Genomic DNA, 14,054 nt, shown 5'->3' with positions numbered 1-14,054 from the left:
AAGATGAGATGGAACAGGGAACAGGTTGTGCTCACCAAGGGGGAAGATTCATCAAGCTGGCCTTCATGAGCCTTAGTCTGTACACCTCAGGTAGCCAAGCCTGGCAGATGCAGAGCAAAGCAGGGAGCAAATGAATTTCCTGTTCTGGAGTTTGGGAAAGTTGTTAAGGAAGTAAAATCCTATCGTATTCTTTACAGGAAAACTTTAACAGTTGTTATTGTTGTATGGTGTTTAAAATGCAATCATACTGTTTGCAAAAAAAAAAATATGTTAGCACTTAAATATATCCTTGCCTTGACCTAAAAGGACTGCTGACACCCTGCCTGTTCAGATATAACCCATTGGACATTTACTGAAAGACAGCAGCAATGAAGCACAGCTAAGCAAGAATTCAACATACTCTTGATATAAAAAGTGTGCACACCCCTGATAAAATGCCAGGCTTTTGTGATGTAAAATAATGGGACCACAATAAATCATTTTAAATCTTTTCCCACCTTTAATGTCGGATAATCTGTGGGGTGACCCAAAGAAGGCTCTGACAGATTTGGAGCACTCTTGCAGGGAAGAGTGGGCAAATATTGCCAAGTAAAGATGTGCCGTGATTGAATTGTAATTGAATTAAAAGGTGCTTCAACAAAGTATTAGTTTAAGGGTGTGCATACTTATTCAACTAGCGCGCTGTATATTTTAAAATTGTAATCTTTCCTAACTGAATTGTAAAGGTTATAGGTCACATTAATGGGGGGAAAAGTTTTGAAATGATTTGTTGTGGTTGAATTTTTTTAAATCACAAAAAGCTGGCATTACACCAGGAGTGTGTACACTTTTTTTTATATCCACTGTAAGTATAAAGAATATAAGGCTGCCCCTAACCATACATACCTGCGTGGTAATATATATGTGCTACTTGTGTAAATCAAAAGTGCCCCTAGCCACCCCTTCTAGTATCTTTGATCGAAATAAACAGCCTCTCCCAGCTTTTTACTTAGCTGAGAAAGACAGCTATATTCTACCTCGGGTTTTACATCCTTCCTTACCACTAGCTGCACCCGATACACACCAGCACAATAAAACTTGTCTGAAGTTTGCAACGACTGTCCTACTCTTTACTCGGGTAAGTAAGTAGCTGCCTGAGGGGTAAATCAAGGAAGGCTGGCCATTGTAGGTACATGTACACATACCCTTAGTAGGAAAAATGATGGGAGAGGCTGCTATTGCAGACCTCTTAATCTGAAAATGCTAGTTACTTGGCTGCAATACCTTTATCATTCATTCTTTCAAATCCATGATCCAGCATGAATGGCAACAAAGATATTTGAACATTTTTTATTGAGTTGCTGGTAAACCTTGCCAGAAACCATACTTCCTGTTGCTGTGGATTAGACTTTCAAACTTGCCATCATCTACAGAAAAATAAATTAGAAGTATTGGGCACATGGTACATAGGCTTTGTAATCAATCACTGGCATGGACCAGGCTTGCACAATGGAATTTCAGACCTCTCTAGCTGCATGCACTGTGGAACAATTCACTCAACACAAATTTTGCATCAGAAGGACTGAAGTTCCTATTTCTTTAGAAGCTCACCCTGGGACTTGTGATCAATTTCTACTTACAGCCTTTAAATTTGAATGTCTTCTAAATTTTACATCAATCTTGTAGAGTCCTTAAGATATTACGTGTCACAATATTTTGGGTTTTATTGGGTAATTTGGGAATTCCAGTGCAGTGGCAATGTACCTGGTGGAGTCCTATTTTACTCCTAATGCATAGCAGGAAACCTTTGTAGTAAGTGATCTGGTCTTACAACAAAACATGCATAGAATTATTATGAACCACAAGTAGATGGAAAAAGATACAGACTGGTTTATTTAGCAGCCACAGTATTCAACTAATTTAGGTGTTTCCAAAAGCCAAATTCTGGTCAAATACTAACACCCCCACCTTTCTCAAACTTAATGGTGACATTAAAGAAAATCTAAATGCACCTTTTACTTACATAAAACCACAGACAGTGATCTGGACAGTGGATTTAGTTCAGTATATTTTATTATAATATATTATAAGGTAAGGTAGGGCGTAAATATCTGCCTGAAGATTTAATGCTTTATAGGGCTACAAGCCAACAATCCCATTGCAGAATTCCCTGTAATCTCCAACATATTCAATAAAAACTTTGGTTTTTTTAAAGTGTATTTCAAGACAAAATTTTTTTTTCAAAATGTTTTTATTTAAGAATAATATGGGAATGGGAAACAGGATTATTATACTCATAGCATAAACAAAGTAACAGACCACATAACGGGTAGTGCAAGTCACTCAAAGCATTGAAAGGCAATTTTTTGCAAAATACCCGTGTATAGGGGAAATATAAAGAAAACCTGAGGCATAATAGGTGTGTAAGGGAGTAGGAGGACCACTGTGAACAAGGAATGGGGAAAGTGAGAGTCCAAATCAGGAAGGGTCCTGTGTCAACAATAACACAAAAAAAATTTTTCACTTGCCAAGGATTTTTTAATATATTTAGTGTATTTCAGGTCTGCTGATTCCGGAAATGACATCAGTTTCATTGAATTGGCTCTAGTTCTTGTGATACAGGAATCAGAATAGACAATTTTACCAACAACAAATGTTAACACCGCATATTATGAATCTTTATTTACACCGTTGGTTTGCATTTTATATATAAAATGTAGCATTATTTTCATAAAACTTTCAGTTGACTTCGTAGTTCATTTTAACTAGGCTCGCATTGAGGGATATCTTAGAGATGTTGCATGCCACATGGAACTACTCCTCCAGCTCCCAAGAGGCCTTTCATGTGTGTTTCCCAAGATATCATGTAGAGAAGCTTGAACGAGGGAGCCAACAGGGCTGAATATATAATGGACATCTGGTCAAAAGAATCAGCTAAGGACTTGCAGGAGTTTTCAAAGGAAGTCCCGTTATAAGGTGGAAAGCCTTGAGCCAGTCTGAAGCAGACAAACGAGTAGGGGCAGTTCCTTGGATTGTATCAGGTGATCTAAGCTTTTTATATAGTAGCAGGGGTTGGAACCTCTATCTTTATTCATCCTGATGACCACTGTCACTGAGTCAGAAAGTAATAGCAAAATTCTAAATTCAACAACTGGCACCAGCAGAATATAGAGAGATTTTCTGTCACATCCAGTTCTGGTATTGTAACACTAAGTAAAGAGAAATCTCCCCAGTGAGATGCAATATTTCAAAGTAAAAAAAAAAAGATAGAAGAACTTTTATGAATGGATTAGTCATTGAAGAGTCAGTACATTTTGTGGAGGCATATTATATTTCTACACCTGCAGGCTCCCAATGAATTCCAGAAATTTATCACAAAAGGAACACACTACCCTAATAGTGGATAAGTTTATTTATACTGAAATGAAAAAAATCATTATGGTATATGGATATGTGTACATATGTAATATATGATATTATAAATGTTTAACAGAGTTAATACATTTAGAGAACTCATTTTTATGTAGATGGCCTTATTCTATTCATTGCCATTCCATGTTATACATAAAGCAGCATCATACCTAAGTGAATGTCATAGGCTGGATTTCTATCTATGCCTTTTTGTTTCCTGAAGTGTTTTCTAATAAAAGTCAATGTAGAGGCTGGTCAATGTGCATTGCAAAGAACCTTGTTTTGAATGCCAATGTGCATCATAATTCAGATCAGAATGCATTGACACATATCATTTACGCACATGCATCATAATGCATCAACCAGAGCGTGTTGACACATCTTAATACATGCTTTGAGATATATGTTGGCATGCTTCTAATGAATGGGAAAAAGGAACATATTTTTAGTGGATGAGAACAGTATCAGATGCCACTCATTACTAGCATTTCCATTTTATATATAAACTCCAATGCCAGTTTACGGCTTGCTAAATATTCCAGCTTCGGCTGCTCTTTAGTGGTGCAAAAAGTGCAAAGCTGATACCTGCCCCGGTGTGACCTCACAGTTAACCCAGCCATGAGGTTAGGCACCATACATTTTAGCAGATTTTTCCATTATTTCCACAAAGGTGTGGCGGAAGGTTAAGTATACCTGATTTAAATGGTATTTTTTTTTTCTGCAAATGGACCCCTGGGGCCAAATCATTGTGATAAGTGGTTGAATGCTGATTTTACCAATCAACTGTTTTTTTCCATGTACAAAGCATAAGTGGTTTGGTGTGGGTATTAGCCATTCTTTATTAAAGATGTCTTTGTATCAGGTAAATTTGCATGCAGCATAATGAACCAGTAATAATGGTAATAATTGCAGCTGGCTCTATACAAATGTCTGAGACATAATGCAGTAGATAAAGGAATATTGCTGCAGCTAGAGTTGCAGAGACTCTGGTACTGCCCAGCCTGGCGAATGTTGCAGCTGGCAGCACCTCCTCATGTCGTGCATGAAAGAGAAAGCAGCAGCCAGCGCTTTGGTCTCATCCATTATTAACAGTTCAGCCTGATGTGTTGATGAATAATACATGGGTGGGAAATGGCACTTGGTTCTCCTTCCTCCATCCAAACATCAAGCACTTATCCAGGACTGGAACATACTTGCTTTGTTTATCATGACTATTCTCTTTGGAAGTGCATTATATACTAGGGGAGGAGTAATTGTTTTGAGAATGAACCTATCCTGAAAATAAATTCTGAAATCTCTTATTAATATTGGAGTCCATGTGGATTTGGAGACTGAAGTTACTGTCAAATAAACATTTAATGAGGAAGAATATATGTAAAGCCTTTAAACACCTGTTCTGTGCATGAAATGCATTGGCAATGAACTACAGAAAAACATAAAGCAAGTCAGAGGTACATAGAGTATATACCTACATTGAATGTATGAAGAATGTCAAACTCACTGCTTTATAAATATACCCCTTAGGGGAGCGGCCGCTAACCGGTTGTCCACGGACCACTGGTGGTCTGCAAGAAAATTTTGGTGGTCCGCGGCTGGTGCAACCCCCCCCCCCCCAGGGTCAGGAAAAGGACCCCGCTTGGGGGGGGGCGCATTGGCCGAAACAGCGGACCATGTCCCCCATACAGATCGCATGCTCAGGGAAGTGGGAAGGTTGTGTCTAGCTCAGACCTGCGATGGGACGGGTTCTGCCATCATGGCATCACTATGGGGGAAGTTTCTTACCCTATGACTGACACACCGCTCCCCGCTCATGCGAGGTCTGGAGCTGGTAAATTTTGTGGTCCCTGGTCCAAAAAGGTTGGCAACCCTTGCCTTAGGGTATGCCCAGCCATTGTGTAGGGAAGGATTAGAACCCTTACCGGGTTTTACTTTTCCAATTAGATTAGACTTTCTCAACCAGAGTTCCTCTTGATTTTTAATAAATTCTTTTACACTGGGGACAGAGTTGGTTGGGCGTCTAAAGGGTTTTCTCCCTATTACTGTATGTTTCCCTTATAACTTTTCACCCTATACATAATAATACATATACACAATTTTGCAGTTTGATCATCATCTTTGCATGATTGAATTAGGAAAGGTTGTATATTAAAATATTGCTATTTCTATACCATATACACAAAAATCTGGTGAAATAGTGAAATGACATGCTGAGTTACTAGCGGTCTATTCTTTTGATAACAGAACTGGCTAATCCAAGCAAGTCTGGAGCAGTGGTTGTCAACCTTTTGGACGTCACAGACCACTAAATTTATAGACTTCAGACCGCGCATGCGGGGGGAGCTGTGTGTCATTAAGGGGAAGAAACTTGCCCCAGAGTGACATCATATTACCAGAACCCACCCACTACTGGTGGTCCGCTATAAAATTTTTGTGGTCCACAGCTCTGGCCGGTGCGCCCCGCCCCCGGCGGGGGGTCAGGAAAAGGACCGCAGATGCAATTCTCTGGACACAACCCGCCCACTTTCCCATTGCAGGCTCAGACTTGCAAATTAGCTGCTCTGGAGGTTGCCAGGGGGTTCCCTGGGATATGGCTGACTGTCTTTCCTTCTGACAGTGTCTGCAAAGATGGGGGTCTAATTCCAAAAGCAAGACCCCATTTGATGATTTTTGATCATCATGATTTTTTTTTTACTTCTCTATAAGGAATAATTTTGGCCCACCACGATAAGCGGGACAATCTTCACATTGACCATCAATGTAAGGGGCATCTTTGCAAAAAGTTTATTTTAGCAGGTGTTCCCCAAGACTTAAACATTTTAAGGGTTCTTTAGGGGTAAAAAAATGACTGATGTAGATTACAGATCAACATTTACAATGTAAAATAGTATGTGCAAATCTTAAAGTTTTTATCATGGTTGGTTCTGTCATAATAAATCCACAAGTCTCTGCCCCTACAACAGGCAGAGTTTAATAGAAATAGCAGTATCAGGGGAAGCAGATCTGCACACCTGCAATAAAGAAGAATCAAATACACGTCAGATGGCGTGATGGCACACTGGAGAAGGATGGTGGAGAAGGAACTAAAAAAGAAGAAATGATAATACCGGGAAATGAATTTTTTAATGATGGTGGTTTATGGAGGCTAAAACAAAGCTCCCCTTTTAAGGACAATGCTAAAATAAAGTAACACCAACAAAGAGTTTAGACATTATAAAGAAATGCATATACATAAAATAAATATAAAAATTATAATTTGAGAATAGGTCCATCTTATATTTATAACACATAACCTTGCATAAAATAATCACAAAGAAATGCAATTTAACATGACACAAAGATGGATCATGGTGTTGAAGTCTTGTTATTGACGGTGACATCTCTATACACCCACACAAAATTTTCCAGTTTGTTTTTTTTAGTTCAGCACAGTGCAAGAAGCTACGAATTCCTTTAGCTTGAAAAGTCAGATACCCACAGGGAATCCCTTTTCAGAGAGTGATTGTGAACGTGGTTTGAATTCAACTAGAGTCAGCACAAAGTCTAGCCTGGAGATGCCATTCCTGGCATGCAACATCAATCTGTGATTCAGCATGCTGATCATGCTGTTCTCCTCCCTGCTTCTCATAACCACAATAACATAAAGATGTACAGGTGAATATCCATGTAAATGTGGCCATACAATATTAGATAATAATTGTTAACCAGGTTACTGCCATGCAAACATTGCCCAGGAGAGAAGATATGCTCCCTAACCAGGGGTGTAGTTGTAAAAAAAAGATGCACGGTAATAGTTAAGGCTATCCATTGCGAGCGCTCAGGAAGCCTATACAGGGGGCCAAAAAAAGTGAGGGTACGGCATGCCCACCCCACTATGCTCCTGTCCCTAGCCCTCCCTAATGTTTTACATTGAGAACTAGCATAGTTGTGTTGTTGTTGTAAAATGTGGGAGCACTCCCATTGGCTAGTGGTTGTTATTGAGGACTCCATGCTGCATATCTCTTGACTAAAAAAGGGAAATGCTGATCAATGTTTATTCGATTTATCAATCAAATATTGATAAAGAATGTCCAAATTTAAAAGAGTACCATTAGATTCTATGTCTTTATCCAATCCAATAAATATATTTTGTAGTGTATGACAGGGGTCCCCAAACCCCGGTCCTAATCACTAGTTGGCCGCGGCTCTGGCCGGTGCAACCCCCAGTGGGGTCAGCATGGGAACCCCACTTGGGGGGGCGCACCGGCCTGAGCTGCGGACCATGTCTTCCGTATGCATCGCAGGCTCAGGGCGGTGGCCAAGTTGTGTCTCTGGACTCCACCCGCCTACTCTCCCATTGCAGGCCCAGACCTGTGATGGGAGAGTGTGCGGGTTCTGGCATCATAACATCACTCTGGGGGAAGTTTCTTCCACTTTAAGTGATACAAGAGTCCCCGCGCATGCAGAGTCCGGAGTCCGTGAGATTAGTGGTCCGTAGACTCCAAAAGGTTGGGGACCACTGGTGTATGCTCACCTTAAGTCCAGGAATATTTATTCTCTGGTATCTGATCAGAAATACATGTGTTGTTGCTGGTGACATCCACTTCCCATGATGGATGACAATGATACTGCACTACTCTCGAATTAGGAGCAAAGTTGCCACTCTTGTATAGGCTGTGACTGCACATACATCCATGGGGCAATGAAATTTGTATATGTTATAAAGCTTGGCCATATTGTAACTGGATTCGGTACTTGTTTGGACTCCTACATGAGCCCTAACTGTAAAGAAAAAAAAACTGACCTATTACTAACATTTTTTACTTTTAAAAGCGTAGACAACTTAAAAATTAAAAAAGTGAAGCCCCTTCACTCCTGTCTTGTCTGCTGCAGCAATGGACCCCGGACTCCAAGCTATACAGGCAGTTTTTTTACCCTCTCTAAATGGGAGCGCAGAGCCTTCCTGAGCGGCGCGAGATTGGATAATATAGGCAGAAGCCGGAAGAAGAAATAAGTTGACAGCGCGGACTACAGGATGGTAAGAGTATCCAATCCAGGAAAGCTCTGAAAGAATGAAGGCAACTGCAGAAATTAATTTTTTTTATTATTTTTAAGGTTAGTTCTGCTCTATATCTCTCTCTAGGCTATGCCATCAGGTAGGGGTGAATAACAATTCCTTTGCAGACCAGTAGAGTGAGATGCAGGCTTGTTTCCATCCACTCCTATTCAAGTGAATGGGAGTGCAAATACAAAGTGACATTGCTTTTGGCTGTGCAGTTGTTGGAAGTTTTGTGCTGTGACTGCAGCCATGTGTAAATCTGGGTACCCGTGGTGTGGTTTGCTGTGTCCCGGGAGCAATCTGCTGCACAGTTTCTGGCTTCTGCTGAGAAAGGGCCCCTAAGGTTATGGGGAATAGCAAATAAAAGCCATTCTGATAAACACAACAAAAAGCCTCCTTTGTTTATATTGCCCTTCCACATGAAAAATTGTCATAAATCACTCACCCCTTTATCTGATTGGAAAATCTACAGGATATTTACATCTGTTAAGTGAAGGAATACAAACACCTTCTGGTTAAATAGCATCAGGTAGAAGCTGCGGATAATAAGGGTTTGCAGTCTTAGATGAGCCATGTCCTAAAAGCCTTAGATGGATGTCTTTCCTTGGGACCCTGCTTGGCACTGCTCATATTATTTAATTGTACACAGAACCTGCAGCTGCTGCTGGTAATATCTCCATTAGAATTATTGCTATTGACTGTTTGTAAGTACAGTCATTTGATAAGAGTTGCTTAAGAATAAGCTGATTTTTTCCTAATGGTCTCTCCCTTTGTAACAATCAGATCAGGTCAGCTGAAGAGAAAGCTCTGATACTATCTCTAGAGAACATGCTGCAACATCTACAGATTTACTGGCTAGATACAAGCAGAGTAACATTTTCCACATTTCACTTTTAAAGGTATAATACACAGAAAAGCCAAAGAATTATTGTATATGGTCTGTAAGTGCCTGCATACATATAAGAGGCTCAATATTGCTGTGGAGAATTGGCTTAGAGCAATTGGCTATGATTATGGGGGTGATGATATTTTTCAGGTTTAGGGTCCAAGAAGGGGATAGAAATAAACATAGATTTTTTAGACCATAGCACAAAAAAAATAAATGGAGAGTTTAACCCTTCGACGCCCAGCCAAGATTGTAAGCTCTTCTGGACAGGGCCCTCTCCTCCTCCTCTGTCACGGTCTGCATCTGTCTCCAACCTCTATTTATTGCACAGCACTGCATAATATGTTGGCACTATATGAGTACTGTTAATTATTATTATTATTATTAATAATGCTAATACTGTCAGAGAGGGTTCCAACACCCAATGCTAGGTTGAAAAAGTCCTATTGGGCCTGTCATGGTACTCATCCTGCTGGACACTTTTGTGAACACACACATTTCTTTAGTCAACAACCAACACAATCATCACTCAGCTGAGAAATCCTTACAGGGTAGTCCCCGAGTTAAGGACATCTGACGAACGGATAACTTCTAGATACGAACAGGGCTTCCCTGCTTGCTGGTGGACGGAGGCTTACAAGAAATCTTTTGCTAAACACAGCTAAGATTGAGGGTGATCCTAGGACTGAGCTCTTCTGCTACATGTTGTAACTCATTCACCAAGACAAACCCTGCAGTTGTTTCTTTTTGCATGTAAAAGCACAGCTTGCTCCAGAAGTCAGTAAATGTTTAGGCTCCATAATTTTTTTTTTTTTGCTTTGTTTGTGATTAACTTATAGTGAGGATTTTATACAGTAACTGACATCACGCTGCCTCATAATATGTTGAGACAAACATCTGTCCTAATTGCATTTACTAAAATACTGTAGCTGTTTCGACTTACATACAAATTCAACTTAAGAACAAACCTACCCTCCCTATCTCGTATGTAACCCGGGGACTACCTGTATACCTATAGGTGACAGAAGAAAATATACTATAAACATAATTTTCCAGATAACAATTTACCTTACGGTTACTGAACTGCCATGGAGCTATATGGATAGCACTGCAACAATTTAACCAATTTAAGTCAACAAGTTTTCTGCTGAATCTATATCAATAAATGCAAATTTAGAGAGAGGAAAGGGCAAGCAAACACGAAATATCCATTGAAACTACTTTTTACTGTCTGTAACTCCAGATTCTCCAGCTATTTCTACAAGATGATACACAAGACAATGTGAAATGGTGAACTTAAATGTAACAAGACAACATAAATTCAAGCCCTGTAGCAGTAAATGGTAGTATTCATGTTACCCTGTCAAGCCTTAGAATTCACAACAAATCTGTTTGCACACATGCTCATGGGAGAGGGGGGCTGTCATTCTGGTTAAAGACAAAACAAAGGAAGACAGGGTACTCCAGTTTGGTTTTAGAGCTGCCCATTCCACTGAAACAGCCCTTACTAAAGTGGCCAATGACCTCATCAGAGCTAAGTATCAAGGCAACTTTTCTCTCCTCCTTCTCCTTGACCTTTACTCTGCTTTTGACACTGTTGATCACCCCCTTCTAATACAAATCATGCGCTCCATTGGTATCTGTGACACTGCTCTGTCCTGGTTTGCTTACTATCTGTCTGACCGCTCCTTTCAAGTTTCTTTCAATGGTAATTCCTCCTCACCCACTCTCCTCCTTTGGTGTTCCCCAAGGGTCAGTCCTTGGACCGGTTCTCTTTTCTCTGTACACCTCCTCTCTCTGTAGTCTCATATCCTCCTTTGGCTTACAGTACCATCTGTATGCTGATGACACTCAAATCTATCTGTCCACTCCTGACCTGTCTCCCTCAGTACCGGATAAGGTCTCATGCTGCCTGTCCGCCATCTCAACATGGATGTCTGACCATTCCTGAAACTCAACCTGGATAAAACAGAACTCATCATCATCCCCCCCTCAAATTCCAAATCTCCCCCTCACATATTCCGAACTGTTACTAACACTGTTATTCGGCCCTCCCCTCAGGCACGTTGTCTTGGTGTCACCTTTGATTCTGCCCTCTCATTTACCCCTATGGTAACCTCCTCTATGGTATTCCATTAACCCGACTCTCTCCTCTACAATCTATTATGAATGCTGCAGCCAGACTCATTCATCCTTCCCACCGCTCCTCTTCTGTTCCATCTCTTTGCAGCTCTCTACACTGGCATCCATTTCACCTTAAAATCACATTCAAGCTCCTGTGCTTTGCCTTTAAATCCCTCCACAGTTCTTGTCCCACTTACATTTCTGACCTGGTAAAAAAAAATACTCCCCCAACCGCTCTCTCCGCTCCTCCGATGACCTACTACTGACTTCCTCACTCATAACCTCATCACACGCACGGAAGACTTCTCTGGAGCTGCCCCAACTCTCTGGAACGGTCTTTCCCATACTATTCGGCTTGCTCCTAATTTCTGCTCTTTTAAAAGAGCACTCATCTTCTTCTGTCTTGAAACCGTCACTATTTCCCATCACTACATATCCCGCTCCTATTGTGCGTTAATTCCCCCACCTACTAGATTATAAGCTCTTTGGGGCAGGGTCCTCTCCTCCAGTGTCACTGACTGTATGCGTTTGTCATTTGCAACCCCTATTTAATGTACAGTGCTGCGTATTATGTTGGCGCTTTACAAATCCTGTTTAATAAAAATAAGAGCCAAACCTATCTAAAACCAAAACCAAAACCTAACATCCACTGGTTTTTTTATTCCCTTCAACTCTACATAAACAAAAACAAGTTAAAAATATGATGTTGTTTCTTGGATTCTACCCCCACCACCAAATCTTTATCCTCAAAGAATTCTACATATTGTAAGACAATCCAAAATGTATTGTGTAAGGGCTTCCAGGAGATCAAATGTTAAAATATCACTGTTGCAAAAGTTTTGTGTCGCGGCTATTCTAAACAAACCTTTTCTGCTGAAAAATAACAGATCAATATGTTATTTGAATCCTAAATACTCATGTGCACTATGCTTTGTGATCTCGAAAAATTAGGACTTGGCTACAATTATGATCAGTACAAAAATCTCTTCTTGCTCATCTGCATAAGGCTGCTCTACAGGTCTCCCCATAGGAGGATACAGTTTTACAGAGCAATGAATCATGTTGAATCTATATTTGTGCTTTAGTACATCTACAAATCAAACAGCCGTTACAGCACCACAGGCATGAGATGATCACTGACAAACCTCATGCTGCAGTGCTGTATGATAATTCATAATTCTTGTAATACATTAAAAGCAGCACAGCAGAAACAACTTGCAAAGCAGCTGTTTAGCAGTCAGTAAAGGGAGTATTTAAGCTTCTTCACCTCTGGCTGAGTCCTCTTCCTTGATCTGAACTCTGGCAAGTGCGCGGACGGTCCCCAGGAGTTTCCGGTGACGTTGGCGCGTACAGCTGACACTAGGTGCGCGGCGGGAATTTCAAATTATTTTGTATTGCATTCAATACAAAATATCTGTATTGAATGCAATACAGTGGATTTATGTCTAAAAGCAGTACATTGTCTTTCATGAAAATTTATTATACAGTAGAATATAATAGTATGAGTATAAAAGTTTAAAACACAAAATCATGTCAAAGTTTATTATTAAATGTATTAATAAATTTTGTTTTTATTTATTATTTTGACATGATTTTGTGTTTCAAACTTTTTTTATACTCATAAATTCAGACAGAAATAAACTGCCCAGAAGGTTTAACTGACCTGAGAAGGCACAAACTGCTTAAGGGACAACCAGCAACCTCTGAAGGAACTCTAGTTGAGAAAAACTGGCTAGAATGATAATGAAACTTCTATTTCTAGAACCAGTTTTCTGTTACTGAATTTAACAAGGTAGAAATATTTCTGGAACTACAAGTGTCAGAAAGGGTTAAAGAATGACACAAAACACTCAGGTGAACAATTAGAACAACTACTTTATAGACAATGGTCCAAAACAGCAACAGCAAGAACACAGGACCTACCCCAGGGAGTGCCCATTTTCATTGAGTGAAGGGTCAGCATTTAATTTCATGACATCTGTAGTTAACAAGGGTGCATAAAAATACTGAAACCTGTAATATAACTGTACAGTAGCATGTATAATAAATTTACACTGATATATATATATATATATATATCTATATCTGAATACCCAGCTTTGCCCAGGTATTTATTTATTTCAATTTTATATTATACAGGAAAAAGAATCAAATCAAGCTTTGGTGTTAAATCAAAGAAATTTTTTTTACAGGTTCTAAAAGTATAAATACAATATACAATTAAATTAAAATACAAATAAATTAAATTAACCTAAATGAATGGCATATGTTCCAATGCTGTTTTAAATGTTTTAATAAGAACATTGTGCTCATGAAACATCCTTTGTAAACTTTAATCTGAAATCCGAAAGTTTGTTCCTGAGATGTAGGTGCACCTCCGGTCAGTTTCTGTTCTTTCGTTTTCAATAAAATATAGTTGTAGAAATTTGGTGGTTGATCTGGCAGCGGAAGTAACGATCCCACTTTATGGTAAATTTGGCCTTGCACTGTGAATGGGGATGGAAATCCAGGCTGTTCAACAACTGATGTGGCGTCCAATTATGTCATTTGTAGTCAGGCCTCATGCTGTTGTACTGTCTCTGAAGCTCTAGATGTAGTAGCTCTGCCGTGCAGCGCGGC

The sequence above is a fragment of the Pyxicephalus adspersus genome, chromosome 1 (assembly GCF_032062135.1).
Source record: "Pyxicephalus adspersus chromosome 1, UCB_Pads_2.0, whole genome shotgun sequence".
Taxonomy (NCBI): Eukaryota; Metazoa; Chordata; class Amphibia; order Anura; family Pyxicephalidae; genus Pyxicephalus; species Pyxicephalus adspersus.
Note: the sequence above shows the minus strand (reverse complement) of the source record.